Raw genomic sequence first — 26282 nt, 5'->3', positions numbered from 1 at the left:
CTCAGACAAATTAGTTACAGGCCTTCAATTGGCGTCCTTCTAACGAACACACGGCCATAACTGACTAGACCTGGGGGTATGGCGCATTTTTAAAATTTTGGAAGACGAATGGCGACTTGTGAGTAGCCACAAAAAAGTTCCATTTCCGAGTCTGTGAGGAACCTGCGTAATATCGACTTTTAAATCATTTCCTCGAAAGAAAAACACCTGACTGCACAACATTTCTTCCATTCCCCGGGTGTGGGTAAACCTTAGTTTGCGGTGGAGTTACCGTTTCGAATTAGATCGTGAAGACCTTGAAGACGACGAACGTCCTAGACGCTCCCGCACATCAACAACCGACGAAATCGTCGAAGAAGTGAAATAAATGATTATGAACGATCGCCGAATCCGAAACAGAGAAGTCACGAATGGTGATGGCACATTAACTGGTTCGTGCCGTGAAGTTTTTTCGGGTGTTTCTTTAGCACAAAGTCGAGTGGAGGATCTGAATCAGAAGCTCAGACAGTTCTGCGACCGCGTAGGCTGCAGATTCCTCGACTAGGGCGGTGGGCATCCGGGTTCCGCTTAACGGCTACACGGGTAGCGGGGACTGTGTGGAGGGGACTGGCCGTCTTAGATTAGATGATCTCGGGTAACTACATAATGGGCGTCAGTCTATTAGGTGCAGAACAAACACAGGAAAGTAGACCTAGCAACAATCGGTGTTGGTGCTGTACAGAAGAATGGAAAAGAAAACTGAGGATCCGTTAGCTGACTATCAGTTTGTCTTTAGGAAAGGGAAAGGCACCAGAGAGGCAGTTCTGACGTTGCGATCGATAGTGGAAGCAAGACTGAAGAAAAATGAAGACACTTTCATAAGATTTGTCAACCACGGAAAAGCTTTCGACGATGTAACAATGATGCAAAACATCCCGAGATAAACAGGATAAGGTATAAGGAAAGACGGCTAATACACAGTATGTACAAAAACCAAGAGGGAACAGTAAGACTGGAAGACCAAGAACGGATTAAAAAACGTGCAAGAGAGCTATGTAATCTTCCGCCCCTGCTGTTAAATCTATACGTTGAATAAGAAGTGGCGGAAATAAAAGAAAGCTTGAAGAGTGGGATTAAAATTCAAGATGAATGGATATCAATGTTAAGATTCGCTGATGACATTGCTATCCTCAGTGAAAGTGAAGAAGAATTATACGACCTATTGACTGGAATGAACAGTATAATGAGTACAAAATGTGGGTTGATAGTAACCCTAAGAAAATGGAAGGTAATGAGAAACAGCAGAAATGAGAACAGTGATAAACTTATCACGACTGGTGATGAAGTAGATAAAGTTAAGTAATTCTGCTACCTAGGCACCAGATAAGCCATGATGGACGGAGCATATATATAGACTACCACTGGCCAAAAGGGCATACCTGACCAAAAGAAATCTACTAATACCAAACATAGGTCTTAATTTGAGGAAGAACTTTCTATGGCCGTGAGACATGGACTGTCCGAAAACAGGAACAGAATGGGATAGAAGCATTTCAGGTATTATGAAGTATGTTGAAAATCAGATGGACTGATAAGGCAAGGGATGAAGAGGTTCTCCACAGAACCAGCGAGGAAAGCAATATATGGAAAACACTGACAAGAGAAAGGGACAGGATAATAGGGCATCTATTAAAACCTCAGGAAATACGCCCCATGATACTAGAGGGAGCTGTAGAGGGTAAAAACTGTAGAGGATGACAGACTGGGGTATATCAAGCAAAGAATTGAGGACGTAGGTTGCAAGTGCTACTCTGAGATAAAAAGGTTGGCATAGGAGAGGAATTCGTGGTGGGCCGCATAAAACCAGTTAGAAGACTGAGACAAAAAAAAAGAAAAATGAAAACTGTCTAGTTTAGTTGTCTTGGGAAAGAACCAGTGCCCCAAGAGCTATTAGTAAGCTCTGAAGCTCAAATCATAAGACAACCAGAATAACTTAATAACTAGTTCCATTTAGCGACCCCTTGGTATAGACGATAGAGTTGCTGAACAGTTCAAAGAAAACTTACGAGTCATTTCAAATAGATACCCCACTCATACAATGGCTCTTGGTGGTGGCATCAATCTACCCTCGATACGTTGGTGAAAATACATATTTGAAGCCGGCGTTAGGCATAAAATCTTACTGAAAGCGTTCTCAGAAAATTATTTTGAACAATTAGTTCAGGGGCCCATCAGAAGTGTAAACGGTTGCGAAAACATACTTAGCCCTTAGCAACAAATAATCCTGAGTTAATAGGGAGCATCTTGACAGATACAGGTATTAGTGACTACAAGGTTGTTGTAGCTAGACTGAATACAGTAACATGAAAATCCACCAAAAATTAAAACAAAATAATTCTATTTAAAAACGAAAGTAAGAAATTCGCTTGACACCTTTCTAAGACTTACTTCACACGTATGCAGTTCCATGCGGTTTGGTTAGTTTTCTGTTGCAAGGAAAACGAATGAAATCCTTTCACACATACACTGTTCTCACACAGTTCAAAATTTGTTTTGTTCCTTTCGTACACGGGTTCAGTAGTGATCCTGGAGAGAAGCAGAGTTGTTCCAAGTTGTTCCTCAATAGAGGAATTAACAAACGACAGAGGAATACTAGAATTTACTGGTAGCACCCTCTCATCACTTTACGGCAGGAATTTCGAGTATTCACACCATTTTCCCGAAGCTACAAGAGCACGAAGACAATTTTTTAAATTTCTTCAGGACATCAACGGAATCATTTGACGAATTACACGTGAAGCTAAAGGATCGTCTTCAAGCCCAAGATACATTTATGAGCGAATGTAATCAACCGTATACTGCATTATAAATTGTTATCTATTTTAAATAAATTTCATTGCTTATTTTCTTCATTTTCAAAATCATTTCCCTTTAAATTTCCTCAAAATCGCGGGGAGTTTACCAATTGTCCTGATGTACTATGTATCTTATTCGACAAAAATGAATTTTTCGGTGCTTATCCAAATCTTTCTTTTTTGTGACATCAAATTCATGAATGTCGTTTAAATTTTTTTAACACAAGTGTCTTTCCATGCTTCCTGCGCCTTAAATTTATCCTCGCGGTTTTCACAAGTTTTGTCTCACAGCACTAGTTTAGTTTGTACTGCTGAAACCAGCCGATACCCATCAGCGCCTGATAACAGCTCATTTTATCAGGAAAACTGCGACAACTTTCAAAAAATAATGATAAGAGATAATCTACTCGCTATCGGGTTAAAACAACTTGAATCGAGTGTTCGCCTCGATTGCTGTCTGTTCTATGTACACGAGCTCCCACCGTATAAAAACCTGATGAAACCTGTACGTGTCGAGGGAGTATTCGATGCCTACTGTTTGTATTAGGTACCGAATAGAAACCGCAGCACGGTTTCAGACTTGTCGGCGTTACTGAAAACGAACCGAACCGAATAGCGCCGCATACGCGTGAAACAGGCCTAGTTAGCAGTCTCCATTCCTTCCAATTTGACTGTGTAAGTGTAGACCAAATGTGGTTCAAATTCAAAGCAATAGGATATTACAATGCCTGTGTTGCTAAGAAGAGCTGCGGCGGCTACAGCCGTTACGAATGTGCCGTACCGGATCTCGAACCCGGATTTTCTGTTTGACGATGGGGATCGACTTAACTGCTTTAGCTATTGTAGTGCCCCTTAGGCGATTTTTACGGACAGTGCGTGTGCAGTGCATATAAAAAACGCGAATAAAATAAAACAAGGCTTGAGAGACATTTGTGAAGAAATGTACGATTAATATTCACAAAAAACTGTAACGTAAATACTCTGATGAGAAAAAGACCTTGTCGCTGAGAATTAATATCGCAGTAAAAAGTATATTGAAATAAAATATTTATATCTTTGTGTAACTATATATATAAGATGAACAGAACAAAACGATCTTCTTCTGCTTCCTTTGTTATACAGAGATTGTGTGTAGCGCTTAAGGCCTGCAGATGTTATTATTGTTTTATCTTCTAGACGATGTTAAGGTGTGTACGTAAATTATTGCTTAAAATACATGCATAAAAATAACTCATGTTATTATTTCAAGATAATGCAAGTACCTCATCTTAATGTTTCAATTGACGACAGAGATTAATTAGTATATTTCAGCTGCTACGACGACCAAAAGCCGTTATCGCTGACTAGCAACAATTGGCCGCCATTACGCGGCAGATTTAAATATTATGTTATTTTGCAATTTTCCTTCATAGCAGAGGCTACGAAATCATTTCAAGTCCTTATATAATATGAGTTTGAGCATTTCAGTAATTCATGTTTGCAAGAGGTCAGATATTTTCAGCGATACCATTTGGGGCCGATATGTGAATTCTGGTCTGGACTTTATTTCGTGAAATTATAAACTTGTAGGGAGCCTGGCGCTCATCTAAAATAAAATCAAACATTTATTTGGCCTCCTACAAAGTATTGCCGGCCTCTGTGGCCGAGCGGTTCTAGGCGCTTCAGTCCGGAACCTCACTGCTGCTACGGTCGCAGGTTCGAATCCTGCTCGGGCATGGATGTGTGTGATGTCCTTAGGTTAGTTAGGTTTAAGTAGTTCTAAGTCTAGGGGACTGATGATTTCAGATGTTAAGTCCCATAGTGCTTAGAGAAGTTGGAACCATTGGAACAAACTATTCAGCATATGATGGTCTTACCTACGCAATGAAAATAATGTTAATTTCTCATCGTACGTAGTTTAAAGTAAGGAAACACTATACTATCCATGCACGTCTCACAGCCAGACCCAGACTTCGCCGCGCGGGATTAGCCGAGCGGTCTGTGGCGCTGCAGTCATGGACTGTGCGGCTGTGTGTGTGTGTTTGTCCTTAGGATAATTTAGGTTAAGTAGTGTGTAAGCTTAGGGACTGATGAAGTTCGCAGTTAAGTCCCATAAGATTTCACACACACAGACCCAGACTTCCATGTCGTCGGTCTTGCGTCACAACCTGTACTTGCGTGCATGTATGTCCGAAAGAAGAATGCTTCGTTCTTCTTAACGCCACAGGTTCTGCAGTGTTGTATTTATCCGCCAATACCAGGCAGCTATCCTCAATTAAAGTGTCCTCCCGTGTACGATAATTACATAATGCACGTACGAGATCAAGTTGTGTTGCGGAAATAACAATGTGTGGAGGTTTGCGTCTGTCCATTGGTCGTGCACAGATAGCTAAAGCTGTTAATGCGACCGGTCGCGTAAAGCGGGAATTTGGGATTCGACTCCCGCTCCGGCACATTTTCATTGTCGCGATTCCCTTACGCATTTGATGGATGTTCGTATTCGCTACTGTGAATACATTTCATTTATCAAAGAAAAGGTATCGACGGAAATTGAGAGGTACATACAAAACAAGTTAATAAGAGATGGCACTGATCCCACATGATACACAAAACAGGTCAGAACACTGTTGCGGAAGAAACAAAAGAAGCATGCCAAATTTAAAAGGACGATAAATCCCCAAGGAGTAGTTATACAGAAGCTCGAAATTTAGCTCGTAGTTCACTGTGAGAGCTTGTAGTTACCACAATGAAACTCTGTCTCGAAATCTGGCAGAAAAGCCAAAGAGATTGTGGTCGTATGCAAAGTACACCAGCAGCAAACACTCAACCAGTACCTTCATTGAGCGATACTATCGTGATTTTACTGATGACAGCGCCACTAAAGAAGAGTTACTAATCACGGTTTTCTGAAATTCCTTCACAAAAGAAGACGAAGTAAATATTTCAGAATTCGAATCAAGAACAACTGCCAACATGAGTAACTTGGAGTAACTTAGAGGTAGATGTCTTGAGTATAGCGAAGCAGTTTAAATCATTTAATAAAGGCAAGGCCTCCGGTCCAGATTTTCTGCCAGTCATGCTCCTTTCAGAGTATGGCGATAAAATAGCTCCATATTTAGCAATCATATACACCTCCTCGCTCGTCGAAAGATCAGCACTTAAAGACTGAGAAGTTGCACAAGTCATACCAGTACCCAAGAAAGGAAATAGGAGTAATCCTCTTAATTAAAGACCCATATCACTAGCGTCGATTTGCAGCAGTATTTTGGAACATCCGCTGTGCTCGAACATTAACAATCACCTCGAAGGAAACGGTTTATTAACAAATAGGCAATACGGATTCAAAAAATATCGTTCTTGTGAAACGCAACTAGCTCTTTGTTCTCACAAAGTAATGAGAGCTATCGACAGGGAATGTCCAGTTGATCCCATATTTTTAGATGTCCACAAGGCTTTTGACACTGTTCCTTAAAAGTGACTTTTAATCAAGTTGCGTTCCTATGGGGCACAATATCGGGTGTGCGACTGGATACGTGATTTCCTGCCAGAAACGTCACAGTTCGTAGTAATTTACGGAAAGTCATCGAGTAAACCAGAAGTAATATCTGGCGTTCCCCTAAGGAACTGTTATGGGTCCTCTGGTGTCCCTGATCCATACAAACGATTTAGGAGACAATCTGAGTAGCCCTTTAGATTGTTTACAGATAATGCCGTCATTTGCCGTCTTTCAGAAGCATCAGATAATGAAAACCAATTGAAAAACGATTTAGACAAGATATCTGTAGGGTGCTGAAAGTGGCAATTGACACTTAGGGACTACGATTACGAATAGCTTAAAATGGAGCGATTACATATATAACGTTGCGGGGAAAGCAAAGACTGCGATTTATTGGCAGAACAACGAGAAAATAAAACAGGTCAACTAATGAGACTGCTGTAACTACGTTTGTCCAACCTCTTCTGGGTATTGCTGTGCGGTGAGCGAGCCGCATGACATAGGACTGACGTAGGACGCTGAAACAGTCCAAAGAAGGGCGGCTCGTTTTGTATTATCGTGAAATACGGGAGAAAGTGCCACGGATATGAACTGGGGCGGCAGTCATTAAAACAAAGGCGTTTTTCGTCGCGGCAGGATCTTCTCACGAAATTTCTATTACCAACTTTCTCCTCAGAGGGAGAAATGATCAGCATAATAAAATAAATCAGAGCTTTCACTACAGATTAAGAGTTTCCTTTTTCCCGCGCTTTTCGAGAGACTGGAACGGTAGAGAAATAGCTTTAAGGTGGTTCGATGAACCCTCCGCCAGACGCTTAATATGTTGCAATAAGTAGTATCTTTTCTTACACAGTTTACAATTACGCCCAGAGTATACAGATGTTGGTAGACGACTAGCAAAAATGGTAACGCAAATCATAGTCGAAGAAAACAGTTCGCATACTTCATATGAACACGCAACAGATGGGAGCATTCGGTGTTGACATCCCTTACGAGGTCAGTAGAGTTGGAGACAGGCCCAAATACAACGAGGATGGAGAAGAAATTTCATAGTGTTCTTTTCATCGGAAATATTCCGAGCATTCGTAGTCATCGATTAGGGAAATTACTAAAAATCTCAATCGAATGGTCGTACGCTGATCTGAATGCCGCTTCTGCCGAATGCGAGTATAGAATGCTCAGTGATACCATTAATTACACATTATATGCTCCTTGGCTTGTCAATAGCGTGGTGACTGGTGGGTGGCGATATATCTATATCTACATGGCTACTAGACAAATTGCCTGGCAGAGGGTTCATCGAACCACCTTCACAATAATTCTCTCGAACAGCGCGCAGAAAAAGCTAACGCCTTTCCGTGCGAGCACTGATTTCCATTATTTTATTATATGATCATTTCTCCCTATGTAGATCGGTGATAACAAAATATTTTCGCATTCGGAGGAGAAAGTTTGTGATTGAAATTTCACGAGAAGATCCCGCCACAGCGGAAAAAGCCTTTATTTTAACGATTTCCACCCCAAATCCTGTATCATTTCAGTGACACTCTCTCCATTACTTCTGGATAATGCAAAACATGCCTCCATTCTTTGAACTTGCTCGTTGTACTCTGTTAATGCATCGTCTAAGTGTTCTGCCAATAAAACGCAGTCTTTTGTTCGTCTTGCACACATCATTTTCTATGTGTTCATTTCACTTTAAGTTGCCGGTAATTGTGATTTCTAGGCATTTAGTTGAGTTTATTGTCTTTATATTTGATCGATTAATCGTGTAACCGAAGTCTGACAGATTACTTATAGCACTCACGTGGATGACCTCTCGCTTTTCATTATTTAGGGCCAACTGCAAATTCTCGCACCATACAGATATCTTAATCTTATCTAAATCGTTTTGCTATTGGTTTTGATCTTCTGATGGCTTTACTAGACGATAAACGACAGTATCATCTGCTGACAATGTAAGAGAACTGCTCAGACTGTCTCCTAAAATGTTGTATAGATAAGGAGCTGCCGAGGGCCTATAACACTAACTTGGGAAACACCAGAAATAACTTCTGTTTTACTCGATGACTTTCCGTCAATTACTACGAACTGTGACCTCACGAATCAAAAATGGCTCTTGGCACTATGGGACCTAACTTCTGTGGTCACCAGCCCCTAGAACTTAGAAACCTAACTAGCCTAAGGACATCACACACATCCATGCCCGAGGCAGGATTCGAACCTGCGACCGTGGCGGTCGCGCGGTTCCAGACTGTAGCGCCTAGAACCGCTCGGCCACCTCGGCCGGCTACCTCACGAATCCAGTCACATAACTGAGGCGATATTCCATGAGCATGGAATTTGATTACCAACCACTTGGGAGGCACGGTGTCAAAAAAATTTCTAGTAATCTAGAAATGCGGAATCAATTTGAAATCCCTTGTCGATAGTACTCAACACTTCGTGTGAGTAAAGAACAAACGCACAGATGAACTAGTGCAGCGCTGCTATTACTTTCAATAGCGCTCCGTTCTGCTAAATCAAAACAACTGCTGCAAATACTGAATATTAAGTACAGAAGTTGATGTGATGACTGCAGTAAAATGGATGTACGAACACCAAACGTATACTGGAACAGATGAATCTAACTAGATGCCGATAAACAGGTATTGCATAGCGCAACGATCAAATAGTCGTTCTCGACATATATGCGTGTCTGCCAGTATCTGATAGGCAATTTATGACTCATATGTGGCGTCAACACACGATTTTAAGGCGATCAGTGAAATGCAATTTCCATACCTGCAGCGCAGTTCGCAATCTGGAAGGGTTACGGCGTCCACAGGCGACAACTTCACAAGTACTGCGCTCAACTTGATCGACTGAGACGCGTCGGATGAGTGTTGGCCCAGGAAGATGGACGAGCGTTCGTGCGCAGACGCACCGCTGCCTTATCGCAGCATCCAAGCCGCGGCATTCAAGCAGTTGCGTCCGATACTGCACGTCTCCGCGCTGGCCATCTGTTTGCACTGCTAATACAGCGTCCTAAATTACAATGATACACAAAATACTTTCCTTGCTCTTCGGTCTCCGTACCTTTCAATTTTCTCTTATTACATATATTCTGATTGCTGTAGCTGCATTTACGAAGGTGAATCAAATATATGGTTCAAATGGCTTTGAGCACTATGGGACTAAACTGCTGTGGTCATCAGTCCCCTAGAACTTAGAACTACTTAAACCTAACTAACCTAAGGACATCACACCCATCCATGCCCGAGGCAGGATTCGAACCTGCGACCGTAGTGGTCGCGCGGTTCCAGACTGTAGCGCCTAGAACCGCTCGGCCACTTCGGCCGGCTGAATCAAATATAAACCGGATTTCTTTTTATAAGTTTATTTAATCTTAAGGAAAATTCATGTACCCGAACTTATTTTTCTGTATAGTCCGCTGAACGGGAAACACATTTTTACCAGCGGATAGGCAGTTTTTTCATCCGGTTTTCGTAAAATGAACGAGGCTGTGACAGCAGCCAGTTGCGCACGAACATTTCCACAGTGTCATCGTCGTCAAATCTCTGATCTGAGACTGCTTCCTTTAGCGGTCAAACAAATGAAAATCGCGAGGCGATAAATTCGGAATGTAGGGAGAATGTTCTAGCGCGGTGCAGAACAGATCCAGAATTTTTTGTTGTGTTCGGGCAGCTGCGTGGGATCGAGCGTTGTCATGAAGCACGACAACATCCCATATTAGAAACGCCCACGTTTTCTGACAATATGCACGTTTTATTTGGTCCAAAATTTGGCAATAGTATGCATCGTTCACAGAACCACGTTCGTGGAGAAAATCGATGAGAAGAACTTCTCTAAAACAAAAAAGAGGATTGCAAGAACCTTCCCCGCGGAGAGATGGTTTTTGACTTTGATGGGAGGAGATTCGTCTTTTTCTTGCGACATTCCATACTGATTCCGGGGAGTAATGGTGCACTCACGTTCAATCGCAGGACACAATCGAGTGCAAAAAATGTTCCCCTTCAGTTTGGTAGCGTGCCAGCAGCCATTCGCACATCTCGAGGTAATGAAATTTGTGCCCTGTGGCGAGAAGACGAAGCACCCACCTTGCGAAAACTTTCCAAAATCCATTACCGTAGCTTATGCCAAGCAACTTCAGCAAATATTATTCGGCGATTGTCCGATTGTCTCCCATAAGCTCCTCTGCCACGCGGGTCCTCGAGAGACGTCAGTGAGCTACAGTCTAAGCTGGTTCTCGTCCTTGTGAAAACTGTTTGAATCATGCGTACACTTGTATTTCTGAGGGTGTTGCCCCCGAAGTATGCCGCAAGTGTTTCCAAAATTTCAGAGGGTTTTACGCCCTCTGATGTGATAAACTTGATTACAATGCGTTGCGCAATAGATGACGTTACCTCTTGCTATGACATTGCGATTCTGACCGCAGAAAAGGCAGGACAACGTTCGAGCTGTGAAACACAATCGAAAGTAACGACGAACAGATATCGCGCTACTCTTCGTTTAGAAACATGAGGATAAAATAAAAAAATCCAGTTTATGTTTCTTTCATCCTCGTAGTACTCAGAATGATGGAGCAGAATCTACCAATGTTATAGGAGCTGCGAGGAGAACGTAAGTTTCTCGTTGAAACATATGGGCAAGGCTGAGAGTGGAATTGCTCTCTTGAGCAAGTACCATATCAGAAGCACTCCTTAACTCTCTACATGAACCTCATGTTCAACATTCAGACAGATTTATACTTAAGAAGTGATATTTGGGACTTTCTAAACAAAGCAGAATTTCAACTATAATAAAATGTTGGAATAAGTGTTTAAGAATGACTCTATGTGACATACAGAGTAAAGATGAGTAAACAGCGCTCAGAAATTCGAGCGAATATTAAGACTTACACGGTGTAATTAGCAATTCATAAAGGATGAGAAGAGCCGGCCGCTGTGGCCGAGCCGATCTGGGGGCTTCAGTCCGGAATCGCGCTGCTGCTACGGTCGCAGTTTCGAATCCTTCCTCGGGCATGGATGTGTGTGATGTCCTTAGGTTAGTTAGGTTTAAGCAGTTCTAAGGCTAGGGGACTGATGACCTCAGATGTTAAGTCCCATAGTGCTTAGAGCCATTTGAAGAACTATGACGAGAAGAAAACGTAAGTGGCACAACAATACCAACTGATTGTATGCTTATTTGTCGCCTCGTTGCGAGTGAAATCTGTACTAGAGATATTTCGAACGTGGTTAATTAACAAAAATGGTTCAAATGGCTCTCAGCACTATGGGACTTAACTTTTGAGGTCATCAGTCCCCTAGAACTTACAATTACTTAAACCTAGCTAACCTAAGGACATCACACACATCAATGCCCGAGGCAGGATTCGAACCTGCAACTGTAGCGGTCGCACGGCCCCAGACTGTAGCGCCTAGAACCGCTCGGCCACTCCGGCTGGCGGTTAATTAACAGCTGTCAAGGTTTCTCCAGTGGTTCTCACGACAGCAGCATCGCAGCAGGACGTCGTTATTTTATGTCATTTTTTTCTATATTTGCAGTAAATCTCGTAAATTCGGTTGGTACGAGAGCAGGTTTTGACAGATGTGAAAATTACCGAACTATCAGTTTAATAAGTCACAGCTGCAAAATACTAACGCGAATTCTTTACAGACGAATGGAAAAACTGGTAGAAGCCGACCTCGGGGAAGATTAGTTTGGATTGCATAGAAATGTTGGAACACGTGAGGCCATACTGACCCTACGACTTATCTTAGAAGAAAGATTAAGGAAAGGCAAACCTAAGTTTCTAGCATTTGTAGACTTAGAGAAAACTTTTGACAATGTTGATTGGAATACTCTCTTTCAAATTCTGAAGGTGGCAGGGGTAAAATACAGGGAGCGAAAGGCTATTTACAATTTGTACAGAAACCAAATGGCAGTTATAAGAGTCGAGTGGCATGAAAGGGAAGCAGTGGTTGGGAAGGGAGTGAGACAGGGATGTAGCCTATCCCCAATGTTATTCAATCTGTATATTGAGGAAGCAGTAAAGGAAACAAAAGAAAAATTTGGAGTAGGAATTAAAATCCATGGAGAAGAAATTAAAACTTTGAGGTTCGCCAATGACATTGTAATTCTGTCAGAGACAGCAAAAGGACTTGGAAGAGCAGCTGAACGGAATGGACTGTCTTGAAAGGAGGATATAAGATGAACATCAACAAAAGCAAAACGAGGATAATGGAATGTAGTCGAATTAAATCGGGTGATACTGAGGGTATTAGATTAGGAAATGAGGCACTTAAAGTAGTAAAGGAGTTTTGTATTTGGGGAGCAAAATAACTGATGATGGTCGAAATAGAGAGGATATAAAATGTAGACTGGCAATGGCAAGGAAGGCGTTTCTGAAGAAGAGAAATTTGTTAACATCGCGTGTAGATTTAAGTGTCAGGAAATCATTTCTGATGGTATTTGTATAGAGTATAGCCATGTATGGAAGTGAAACATGGACAATAAATAGTTTGGACCAAAAGAGAATAGAAGCTTTCGAAATGTGGTGCTACGGAAGGATGGTGAAGATTAGATGGGTAGATCACATAACTAATGAGGGAGAATTGGGGAGAAAAGAAATTTGTGGCACAACTTGACTATAAGAAGGGATCGGTTGGTAGGACATCTTCTGAGGCATCAAGGGATCACCAATTTAGTATTGTAGGGCAGCGTGGAGGGTAAAAATCGTAGGAGATCAAGAGATGAATACACTAAGCAGATTCAGAAGGCTGTAGGTACTGGGATATGAAGAAGCTTGCACAGGATAGAGTAGCATGGAGAGCTGCATCAAACCAGTCTCTGGACTGATGACCACAACAACAACAACAACAAGTTCCTTAAAATTTCCATACAGCGTGGGTACCGCTATTGATTCAAATATTAAAAATTCTGTAACATAGCTGCATGTGAACATTTCTGAAGTTTATTTTCCATTCAAAAATACCGTGCGGCTTCTTGTCTTAAGGGGGGAGGGGCATTGGGTCCAACGAAAAAATTGTCGTATTCTTGTGAATTTTCTTGCGGAATCTATGAAATTCTGTGGAATATTAGACTGAGGTGACAGTCATGGTACGGCGATATGCGCATTTACAGATGGCGCCAGTATCGCGTACACGAGGTATAAAAGGGCGGTGCATTGACAAAGCTGTCATTGCTACTGAGGTGATTCGTGTGAAAAGGTTTACGACCTGATTATGGCCGCACGACGGAAATCAACAGACTTAGAACGCGGAATGATAGTTGGAGCCAGACGCATGGGACAATTAATTTCGGAAGATGTTAGGGAATTCATTATTTCGACATCTACAGTATCAAGAGTGCGCCGAGAATACCAAATTTCAGGCATTGCCTCTCACCATGGACATCGCAGTGGCCTACGGCCTTCGCCTAATGACCGAGAACAGCGGCGTTTGCGTAGAACACTGCTTGAAATAACTGCAGAAATCAGTACGAGACGTATTCCAGACAGTGCGGCGAGATTTGGCCAGAACGGGCCACGGTAGCACGACATCGTCTGCAGCGACTTTCCTGGCCTCGTGAGCATATCGATTGGACCCTAGACGACTGTGAAACCGTGGCGTGCTCAGGTGAACCCCAATTTCAGTTGGTAAGAGCTCATGGTAAGGTTCGAGTGCAGCGCAGGCCCCACGAAGCCATGGACCCAGTTTATCAAAGAGGCACTGCACAAGCTGGCGGTGGCTCCATAACGGTGTGGGCTGAGTTTACATGGAATCGACTGGGTCCTCTGGTCCAACTGAACCAATCATTGGTTGGAAATGGTTGCTGACAGTCATGAACTTCGTACTCTCAAACAAGAACAGAATTTTTATGGGTGACAATGCGCCATGTCAGGGGGCAACAGTTGTTTGCGATTTATTTGAAGAACATTTTGGACAGTTTGAGCGAATGATTTTGACCACCCAGATCGCACGACACCAATCCCACCGACATCTATGGGACATAATAAGAAACTAACCAAATAAAGAACAAGCATAAAGTGGATTTCATCTTCCACCCACCGTCTGAGGTCTGCAAAGGATGATCCGCTTTTACAAAAGGCAGGTAGCTATAAATATTCTTATTAGTGTGGTAACAGTTAGGACAAATCAAACACAGTGTACAAGAAGGGTGCATTTAATAGCAACCAGACAACCACATTCTACGGCGCAACAGATCTGTGGCGACTGGACGTTGTATATCCTTTGGCCATTTCATGGATAACGGTAAAGTCAAGATACTAGCACAACCTCATCCTATAGGGATTAAGTATCAAGGAAGCAATTGAAATACAATTGGCAGACAACCTGCTCAGCCGAGACGTAGGTATTCCTTCCCGACAATCTGCGGAAACGACTTATTCACGCTCTCAGAGTCTGCTGAGTATTCGCTGCTGACATTCAAACACCTGCCATCCATTTTAGTGTTTAAACACAGAATCGATACGCACTGGGATCTGCTGACTCGGCACTTAATACATGTTTATCTTAGCTGTATTAGTTTTATTTCCGACTGACGCTGTTGTGCCAACTGTCTTATCTGTTACTCTTGAACTTCAAGCATCAGTGGGCAAAGTTCAAAGAGTATGATTTAGATAGGCAGACCCGTATGCCGAGCGAAAGTGTGAAGCATGAAAAAGACCCGAAGCCGTTTGACAGCCGTGTTATAAAGCTGAAACTAAAGTGAAAAGAGCAACATTGCATATTTAATAGTAACCAAAGCCTCAAAGACGAACAAAAGTTCGACGAAGCGAAAAGAAGCATATGGACAGTCATTAGGGTCTTCTTTATTTTGCCGCAAAAATTCTTTTTTTTTCTAAAAATTTTACTCTCACCCTTTAAATGTTTTCTATTTGGTTAGATTTACTCTGAAAAAAATTCATTTCTATAGGGTGACGTTAACTCATGCCGACTAGAACGACAGATTTTAATATTGGGAATTTTAGGTTTTGTATTTTTAGTCAGTGTAAAGGTTGTGGACTGCATAAAATCAGAATTAAATACCGTTTGCTTCTTAGGGTACGTTGACTATTCTAGAGAATGTTTTCTCATTCTTGCATTCTTTCAATCTACGATGATCTTGAACACGACCCAATACAGATTCCTTCTGCTCCTCATCTACAGTCACTGACAACTTTCAGTAGACTCATTAATAGCTTTTAAGTCCTTAACTATCCTTTGGCCTCTAAATATGAAGCTCTGGTCGTCCATGTTGAAAGGCATTCTTGAATGAAACTAGTGTCCGTTCACAATCTTCAGAAAAGAAAAGCAGATCATTGCTCTTGCATTACAGGAAGTCAGCTAATATTTTCTTTGAAATGAAGATCAGATTTAATCAGGAGATATAAATTAACGAACAAAAATTAATAATAAATGATGAGAATAATTTTAAACTTACCATGTAATGACCCCTCCAATTCTCCAGAAACAAATAATAATACCTTTTAAATTTATAGATTCTATCTGTGCAGATTTGCCACCATTTTGACATTGGTTTATATGTCTAATCATGAAAGAACGATAAGAGAGATAACGGTTCAGATAAATACTAAAAATGAGGATAAAATTTTCTTGTGACTGCTTTCGAACTTACCTTCTCATATGGCTTCAGGTTAAAAAAAACTGAGGTCCTGATGAGCAGCTTTTACAGTTCCGCTGCAGTGAAGCGACCATTTGATATAGACATTACAAAGAAGAGAGAGGCATCTCTCAATGCATTTTTATTTTCAATGGATAGCTCAACTTATGATCTCAGAAGGAATATTTTTGAGCAACAAGTTGCTCTTGCCACCCATATTGTTCGGTACATGGCTCCAGGAGGGTATAATTTCAGTTCTTTTTCCATTGCACAGAAATCTGAGTTCACCGTATCACCTCTCACTGTTGGTTAATCACTGTTGGCTATCTAACTCGCTTTCAATAAAGTCTAACATCTCCTCAATTTCTCTCATTAAAAAACAAATCCGCAATCTTTTCGACAGTGTGAAAATTACTAATATTGGTACTTTTCAGTTTTCGACCAGATGTTCAGAAAATGGTATGTTAGGTCTATTTGTTTCACTTGTAAGTAGTCTGTTTGTATGTTGGCAGCGCTATAGATTGTGTTAATATCGCTGACAGCGTTCTGCGGCCTCAGCAAGAGATTCTGTGGTTGGACGGACAAGCAGTTAGCGAGTGGATAGGAAAGTGAGATGAAATCATGTGTTTATAAGAAAATACGTAAGGAAATGTATGAGGATGGATGTTGTTGATAATGTTTGGGTAGTGGAATTATTGACAACCATATAATTTTTGGAACTGGATGTCGCATGAATAAGGTAAAATGTTCTAATACATTGTTTGCTCTTCAACAATCTTTTGCTAATCATGTGGCCGGCAGCTATGGCCGAGCGGTTCTAGGCGCTTCAGTCCGGAACCGCTGTGCTGCTACGGTCGCAGTTTCGAATCCTGCCTCGGGCATGGATGTGTGTGATGTCCTTAGGTTAGTTAGATTTAAGTAGTTCTAAGTCTAGGGGGCTGATGACCTCAGATGTTAAGTCCCTTAGTGCTTAGAGCCATTTTGCTAATCATATGCCTCCTAGTAGTTAGTCTGTAGTAGTAAGAATCTTTTTATTTAACTGGCTGTTGTTGCTACTTGCTGTAGTTCATGTTATGAAGATTTTCTGGGGGATAAGTGACTTATGAAAAAGAATGGGGTTTCCACTATCGGGATTCGAGATTGAAATGAGTTTAGGCAATCAACAGAGTTGCAGGTAGTTTCATATTTCTTTAATTTCATATTTTTTGGACGTATTATTGTTAGGATTTCTTGCAATTCTGGGCCACTCTTTTCTGTTAGTTATTGGAAGTCATGCTATCAATGTATAGCAGTCAGATTGCGTTGGGCTTTACTTAGGGATAATAAATTAGGGGAGAGCGGGGGAAATACACGCACCTAAGGAAAAATCGATGTGAACCGTTCGATACATCATTAAAACCTACGAAAATAAGTACATACCATACAATGGACATTTCTCCACATATTCCAATCGTCTGTAAATAGTTATAAACAGTACCTTAATTTTGAACATTAAAACAAAAAAAAGTGCAAATACGAGGTATTCCCCACCCCTGAGGGTAATGGCACGCAAAGTACTGGGTAAGAACACGCAAAACAAACAAACCATAAAAATGTACAATACTTGCTATTTTTATTTGCTTAATAGTTACTACAAGTAGTAAACAGTATATTTAAGAACGAAATAATGTAATTCTACAAACATCTCTTATAATTTTCGTTTTTTACATTTTTATTGGGACCGATGACCGTAGCAGTCTGGTCCCTTTAATCCCACAAACCAACCAACCAACATTTTTATTGACGTGAAAAAAGTTCATTTTCTCATATAGCAAAAGATCGCACTTGTAACCTTTTGGAGTGTTCCAGCCACTACATTCTTCATGACTCCATCTGCTACAAGAAATACATCGATACCATAGTTCTCCATCGTTCCCAAACTTTCCACAAACCAAACAGACATCTTCTGAAATCGCCAATGGATCAATATCGTCCATTTCATCGTCATCAAAAATGTTCTGCAAGTCCAGATTTAGCTCATCCTCGCTGCTACTTTCACTTTCTTGGTGGTGTTTCTTCTTATATAGTGTCTGTTGCTTCTACGAGACTTTTGTAAGTTGCCGATTTCTGCTCTTATCTGCTTTATCCTTAATATTTCTTTTCTTGTTTCCTTCAGCTTTCTTTTTCATGGCTTCTTTTTCTTTCTTTATTGATGACTCTGTTATCAGTTTATTCTTCTCTGGTTTTGCTGTAAGGATCACTGACTTTCCCTTAGGCTTTCCCTTGGCTTGTTACGTCCTAGGAAGAAGTTGTTTTTGTTTAGGAACACGAGATATGTCAAATACACTAACGTGCTCAACACATGCCCTCTTAGTTGATATTGTGTCGTCTTCTAGGCCTACTAGATGTGCAACATCTTCTGCTGGAGATCCAGGAATCTGTTCTTGACACCTTTTGGGCATATGTGGCTCGTTTGTAGATTCAACCACTTCATTTCCATTTGTTGCATTCAGAACCTCTTCATCTTCAAGGAAAACATCTCTGAAGATCTCACATTGTTGTAAGTCGTCATGCTGAAATTTGTTTGGATTGAAAGAGCAAATCCCACCTGCCTTAAACCCTGATGCCCTTTGTCCATGGTAGCGACCTCAATATATGCCTTATTAAAAAGTTCTGCTAACTCATATGGTGTAATTTTTTGATACACCTGTGACTTCATATACATGTCACATTCATGATTGAAGTCTGATTTCAAAGAAGAAAAGAATGTAACATCTATTGGTTGAAGCTTGTGAGAAGTGTGTGGAGGTATGGTTACCATGACAATAGTGTTTTTTTACAAAATTCAAAAAATTCAAGTGAAATGTGGCTGCTGTGATTATCTAAAATCAGCGGCACAGGGTAATCAATAGTTGATTTTACATTGTTCTGAAAATGTTGGATCCATTTGAAAAATAATGACTCATTGGACCAGCCATTGATGGAACAACCATACATTGCTCTAACTGGTCCACCTTTACTAAAGAGATTTGACATCCTCTTCCTGGGGAAGATAAACATGGGGGGAATGTAGGTACCAACAACACTGGAACAACATATCACAGTCACGTTTTTCCCCCTTTCCCAAGACGTGGCCCCACCTATTTGTTTAACACCTTTAGGAGTCAAAATTCTCTCGGACTTTTGTACAGTATTTATGCCCCTTTCATCGACGTTGAACACTCGCCCCTCTTTAAATTTATATTTTTCAAAGACATGTTCTAAGTTTTTAAAATATGCATTAACCTCTTCTTCATTAAATGCCTGTATTCTGTTAATGCTAGTTGCTTCAGGTTTTCTCATGCTAATACTTGGGTTTCTTTTTAAAAATAGCTAGCCAATCCTTTCCAGCTAACCTACATGACTTATCAAAATTGTTTGCAATGTTGTTAGCCTCTGCATACTCAAATGCAATATTTCGCAGCTGGATGCATGTAATGCCATAGAACAGCTTGGACATTGTAATAACATGATCCCTAATCTCATTTTCCTGTTCTGTCGAAAATGTTGGGTTTCTTCCAAGTTTTGGACACTCGGTGTTTTTAATGTTCATTCTCGTTCGCAGAGTACCTTAATGAATCCCGAAAGCTCTTGATACTTCTCTTATTTTTCTTCCAGATTTGATGGCATCAAGAGCCTTACAAAGTTCCTCTTGCGTCCATTTTGGTTTCTGGGATTTTCTTTTATAATATCTACCCATCTGAAATTTAATAAAAAACCTCGTTAGTATCGAAAATATAACCTGCAAGGGGGAATACCACGCACTTCGACAGCTGCATGGCAGTACCCCACTGTAAGTTCGATGACTAACCTAAGCATAACTCGGCACCTAATTCAAATAGCGGGACAAATCTACAATTAAATTAAAGGTTTCATCTAGGGTTAGTAGTTGATATGCAAGAATTACATTAAAGCAACTTATAGTAGCACTTACCTTGCAAAATACAGCTGACCAAAATTACGTGAGACACGCCGAAAATAAACAAAACTTCACTGCTCCAACAATGCCACTGGAAAATGGCTGGCGTAAGCTGCATAGTAGTTGTTACTCCTGCCGGCAGGGTGTAGCACCAACTGGGAATAGCTTGCGCCATTCAAACTGCGTAAATCAGCCTGCGTGGGATTACCCACATGCGTGTAATTCCCCCACCTTCCCCTACTAGTTTAAGTTTGAGTTGGCTAAGGGTCGTCAGGTGAAACTAACTCTTTAATTATTATTATTTTTTTTAAATTAAAACACTGACCTACAGAAACTTCCCTGACAAAGACGAGGATACTTCACTGTAATCTTCTGACTTCCTTGTAGTTTTAATAATTCGTGCATGATTAGAAATTAGCTGTTGTTTACTTCTAGGGCCTAATTGCATGTGTGAAATTTCCTTTGTAGTTGTAGTTTGAAAATTTTTTTACTGAATTGTCATGAGCACAGTAGTTGTGGCTTGCATGCGGGTTTGCACTAAGTATCTCGAAGTCCCTTTTGCAGCTAATTACATATTTATTACTTTCAGTCTATTTTTGTGTTTCTTCTTATTTTTGCCTTTCAAATTTTCTTGTGTTATTGTGTAAAATAGTGTGATAATCATGGCGAGTGAAAAGCGTAAGATTAGGCTGAAAAGCAAATTGAGAAATAACAGTGAGGACGAGCGCAGCTTGTTAGCACCATCTAGTAACGAACTGACAAATATTCAAAACAATAATTTGAAAATGGTGCATAGTGACATGGACCTGACAGTGAATAACCGGGGAGAAATTGAAACAATCCGTGAACAGGGAACTGTTGACGATGGATCGGTCGGTAACAGTTCGGCTCAGGAATGCGAAATAACAGAACAAAATCCTTGAAATGCCGTAGATTCACCAATACACTTTGCATCAATACACTTTTCTCAATGAAGTCAAGACACATTCTCTGCTTTTCAAAATACGAATATTGCCGGTACAAGTGCACTGACAAAAAGCACAGAGGAACATGTTTCAGTCACTCATGCGTTGTTATTGCAATTAATTCGAAAATTCGATCAAACAGACCGAAAGCTTCGAAAGTTAGACGCAATGGAACAAAATCAGAAACAAACACAGCAACAAATTCAAAAGCTAGACACAATTGACGAAATTAAAAAAAAAAGACACTTGAACAAACACGTGAAGATTTAATCGCTGAGATACACAAAATCGAATCGAAATATCAAAACATTTCTCAAGACGTAAAAACAAAAATATGTGAGCATTTTCTGTCAATTTTTTCGCGACATGAAGACACATTACAGAATCAAGAAGCAGCAATAAAAAAACTGCAGTCCACTGTACACGAAAATTATGACACCTTGCAAGCTAAAATTGACACTGTTGCATCTACCGATATGGTTGCGCAACTCGTAAAAAATCAGGAAAACTTACAAGACACAATAGATACGATTACGACTCAAATGGTCACTCTAAAACTTGGCTCAGATAAAACACATGGAGGAAATCAGCACATTATCGGAAAAATAGCCGAACTTCCGGATCAATTAACAAATTTATCTACGAAGGTAGATGATGATTTCAATGATGCAAGACCGGTAGCCTTTTCTGACACAGAGGAGTACGAGGAAATTAGGAAATTCAAACAGACTAAAAAAAATTAATACGCAACACAAAAGAGAAATACGGTAAGTACAAGATCAGTTGGCACAGCTGATACACGAATTACATATTTCAGAGGATACTCGCGCTCCGACATGGGAAGAGGGATTTAGAAATACGGAAAAGTCACACGGTAATAATACTTGGTATTTCGGAAATCTTGAAAAGAGTCGACAGGGTGCACCAAGCCTTGAGATAGAACCGCTGGCACGATGTAACAATGACCGATTTGTGACTCGCCGACACGATGACTTTGTAAGCTCTTCATCACAACGCGTAAATTTAAAACATTCAAGAACTCTAGTAATGAAGTACCTCCACCAGTTTGGCTTCATCAATTTTCTCATTGTTTCCCTCCCAATTGGTCATTAGAGCATAGATTAGAATTTGTGTGTGGCTATTTAAAAAATGAACCAGCTGTAAGAATGCGATCGGTTATTCGCGACTGTCACAGTGAGGGAGATTTTTATGATGCCTTCCTTTCTGCATATTGGTCTCAGGCTTCACAAGATCGAGTAAAACACAGTATTATAATGATGAAGCATTTCGAACGGTCTAAATTTTCCAGCCCTGTAAAATATTTTGAAAATACACTGCTGGACACCGTAAATGCAACACCCTGAAGGAAGCATTCGAATCAAGTGAAATTTACACCATGGGTTTGCAGCGATGAGATATGCAACTGATTAGAATTTCAGCGCAGACGCACATCACGCGCGCCTGTGGCGCCACCTCATAGCGCCATTTAAGGCTTGGCGATTTCGACGAGTGTACGTTCGGCACGTGTGTTTACCTTGTGGTTGTTTCACAAGACGATCAGTTATGCCTGGTAGACAACAGCGAGCATCGTTTTATCAAGTATCCGAGTTCGACAGAGGAAGGATAGTGGCTTACCGAGATTGTGGATTATCATACAGAGAAATCGCTAGTCGTGTTGGACGAAACCAAACAACTGTAATGCGGATATGTGACCGTTGGATGCAGGAGGGTACGACGGACCGACGTGGTCGATCGCATTCACCTTGGTGCACCACTGCACGTGCTGATAGGCAAATTGTGCGCATGGCAGTGACGGATCGCTCAGTGACATCCCGAACCATAGCACAGCACATTGCGTCTGTAACGCATCATCCAGTGTCTGCGCGTACCATTCGACGCCGTTTACAGCAGAGTGGTCTGTCCGCAAGACGTCCATTGCTTCGTCTACCATTGACGCAGAACCACAGACGTCTCCGTCGCCAATGGTGTGATGACAGACGGATGTGGACGGCAGAATGGAATGACGTTGTCTTTACTGACGAGGCACGCTTCTGTCTGCAGCACCACGATGGTCGGATTCGAGTGTGGAGACACCGTGGAGAGAGGATGCTGGACAGCTGCATTATGCACCGCCACACTGGTCTTGCACCGGGTATTATGGTATGGGGCGGTATTGGATATTACTCTCGCACGCCTCTAGTACGCATTGCCGGTACTTTAAATAGCCGGCGCTACATATCCGAGGTGCTGGAGCCAGTTTTCCTTCCTTACCTTCAGGTCTCGGCCACAGCCATATTTCAACAGGACAATGCGCGACCACACGTGGCACGCATTGTCCAAAGGTTCTTCGTCAATAACCAGACTGAATTGCTTCCCTGGCCGGCTCGCTCTCCGGATCTTTCGCCGATAGAAAACATGTGAAAACATGTGGTCCATGGTTGCTCAACGAGTGACCCAGATTACATCCCCAGCTGCCACACCAGATGATCTTTGGCAACGTGTGGAAGCTGCTTGGGCTGCTGTACCCCAGGAACACATCCAACGTCTCTTTGACTCAATGCCGAGACGTGTGGCAGCGGTGATCTCCAACAATGGCGGCTACTCTGGCTACTGATTCTGGCAGGAACCACATGTCACAGACGTCTGTAAACGTAATCATTTGATACTTGGTCAACATGTTATCTACAAAATAAATTTTGTTGTGCTAACTCTTGTCTTTCTTGGTGTTGCATTTACGGTGGCCAGCAGTGTATGTTACACAAGAATCAGTATTTGTCAAACCCATACAGCCTCTCGGAACTTATTTGCATTTGCTTAATTAAATTGCGTGATCACTTAAGACATGTTATTTTGGCTGGACATTGTAAAGATGATATCGAAACTTTTCGGGGACTATTACAAGAACTGGAAATCGACACGGACAATCACATGATGTGAAAACAGGAAAACAACAACAATTACAGGTCACATCCGTCACAATTTCGTGACGACAGAAACAATAACCTTACACAACAAGTCTACCGTTATAACGCAAATCGTCACCAAAACAGACACCACCCATGTGACAACCATTGCCAGAAAAACAATAATTACAGAGACAGATCACATTTCCGTGGTAATGACTATGACAGAGACAACTGTAGAAATAGACAATATGGGAACCAGAATAATAATTATCAAGCGAGACAAAATGACTTCAGACCCAACAGTCCGCCCCGTAATTACGATTCTTGGAGAAATTCTCCATCACCTAATCGACAAGAATGAAACTACAGTAATTACCGACGACAGACGTTATAGTCATGACAACAGATCTTAATTTAACCAGAACTGGCGTGATTCAAATAGGGCAGAACCCTCTCGACAAATTGAAATTGTAGAAATTAAGCCTCCAAATCCCAGTAACGACGCGCGACAATAAAGAGATAGACAATGACTCGCACCGCAGGCAGCTAAAAAATGTCCTTATGAGACAAGACGTACCTTCCATGACTATCAGTTATGTGAAAATGGAAGAGATTAGGGACATTCTACTCCAGGAACATGACATGAAACGGAACAATACTACACATCTTGTGATTCCCATCATAACAAATGACCTAAAATTTACGGCAGTACTTGACTCTGGCAGTCCTATTTCGCTAATTAGCGAAACAGCTTTTAGTAAATGCAACAAATCGAATGATTGCCCACACTTCCTTTACGTACAATTAAATTATAAGGTGCAATTTTCGGAGAAAGTATAGACGTAGCCAACTAACTAACTTAGAACTCTTTTGTCAAAGTCACCTATTTATTACGAATTTTCTTATTGTTCCATAACTGTCGACGGAGATTATATTAGGTATAGATTTTTTGAATGAGTATAAAGCTATTTTAAACTTTGACGAAGCTGAAGTATGTTTAGAGAAAGATGGTAAGTCAATAGTTTTGAAATTTGAAGATTGGCTTTCAAACCATGGCGAGGAAATCAATCGGCTTTATTACCTTTTGTCAGATCATAGTTTGGAATTTTTGACGAAATTTGACACTAATGATCCCTTTGCAACTACTGACAGGATTATGTTGATGATGTATTAGATACTAACGTTTTAATTCAGGAAAAAATTCAAACAATTGAGAGCTGTAATGACTGATAGGAAGGACCTTTTTGATATCTTACAATCACCTTCCGCAGTTTTTACTCAAACAGGAACAATTAAAGGATTTCAGTACAAATTTCGTGTTCGTGAGCATACAAAATTTTTCGTCAGACCATACGTAATTTCAACACATTATAGGGACCGTGTTAGAACTGAAATACAATCTACGCTTGACGAGGGCGTTATTGAACCAACGGTAAGCTCATACAATAACCCACTACATGTTGTTGAGAAGAAAAACGGATCGATCAGGTTTGTCTTAGATTCCAGACAAATAAATACCATAATCATTCCCGAAACAGACAGGCTGCAGACGTTGGAAGAACTTCTTCAAAATTTCAATGGCGTAAAAGTGTTGTCTTCTATTGATCTTAGATTCAGCTTTTGGAAAATTGTACTTCATCCAGAATGTAGAAAATATACGGCTTTTCTTTATTTCGGCGTTTGTTGTCAGTTTTGGAAGCTTCCTCATGGTTTGAACATTTCTTCGGCAGCATTCATTCGTGGGCTACATTCCATATTGCCTGAGTTTTTTAAACGACACACCTTGTACGTTGACGATATTTTAATAGCAGAAGCCTTTTGAGAACAACATAATCGTATTCGCAACAGTTTGTTTCGTATTTTTGCTGAATCTGGGATTACAGTTAACTTGGAAAAATCTGAATTCGGTAAGACAAAAGTGAAGGAATTCGGTAGGACAAAGGTGAAGGTTTTGGGACACCTTATTTCTTCTGAGGGCATTCAGCCAGATCCTGAAAAGTTCGAAGCAATCAGAGCTATTCCTGTTCCATCCACAAAAGGACAAGTTCGCTGTTTTCTAGGTCTCGTGAATTTCTACCGTCGTTTCCTGAATAAGCAAATTTTAGTAACTACAAAAGTTTGTTCTCTCACTTGCAAAAACACTATTTGGAACTGGGACAAACAGGCACAGTTGGAATTAGATTCTCTGAAAGAACTTCACGCTAATCTTAGCTCACCCAGATCTACCACAGGATTTCTGTCTTCTAAAGTTATAGAAAATGGCATCACTGTTCAAAAAACTATCGCTTTTGCTAGCCATGTGCTAACAAAATCAGAGAAAAATTATTCCGTCACTGAATTGAAAGCTTCAGCTATCGTTTGGGCATTTGGTACATTTCGTTTCTTTCTTTCTGGCAAACATGGAAAAGTTTATGGTGATCATCGAGCACTGCAATTTCTTATGTTTTCAAAATTAAATCATGACAGGTTGAAAAATTGGGCATAATTTCTGCAAGAATTACGCTTCACAATTGTCTACATTCCTGGCACAGAAAACATTGTTGCAGACGTACTTTGACG

General features: G+C 40.9%; 1 protein-coding gene across 1 annotated transcript in view; it reads right to left on the bottom strand.

The window, feature by feature from the left end:
- The window catches only part of LOC126239138 (regucalcin-like), a 57630-nt gene extending 48380 nt beyond the window's left edge, over window positions 1-9250 (bottom strand). Inside the window, exon 1 of the mRNA XM_049947838.1 lies at window positions 9094-9250. The gene's annotated coding sequence lies outside the window, so the exon portion shown is untranslated. The remainder of the gene's footprint in view (window positions 1-9093) is intronic.
- Window positions 9251-26282: the final 17032 nt, after the last annotated feature.

The sequence above is a fragment of the Schistocerca nitens genome, chromosome 1, assembly GCF_023898315.1.
Source record: "Schistocerca nitens isolate TAMUIC-IGC-003100 chromosome 1, iqSchNite1.1, whole genome shotgun sequence".
Classification (NCBI taxonomy): domain Eukaryota; kingdom Metazoa; phylum Arthropoda; class Insecta; order Orthoptera; family Acrididae; genus Schistocerca; species Schistocerca nitens.
This window is presented reverse-complemented; position numbering and strand designations above follow the sequence as displayed.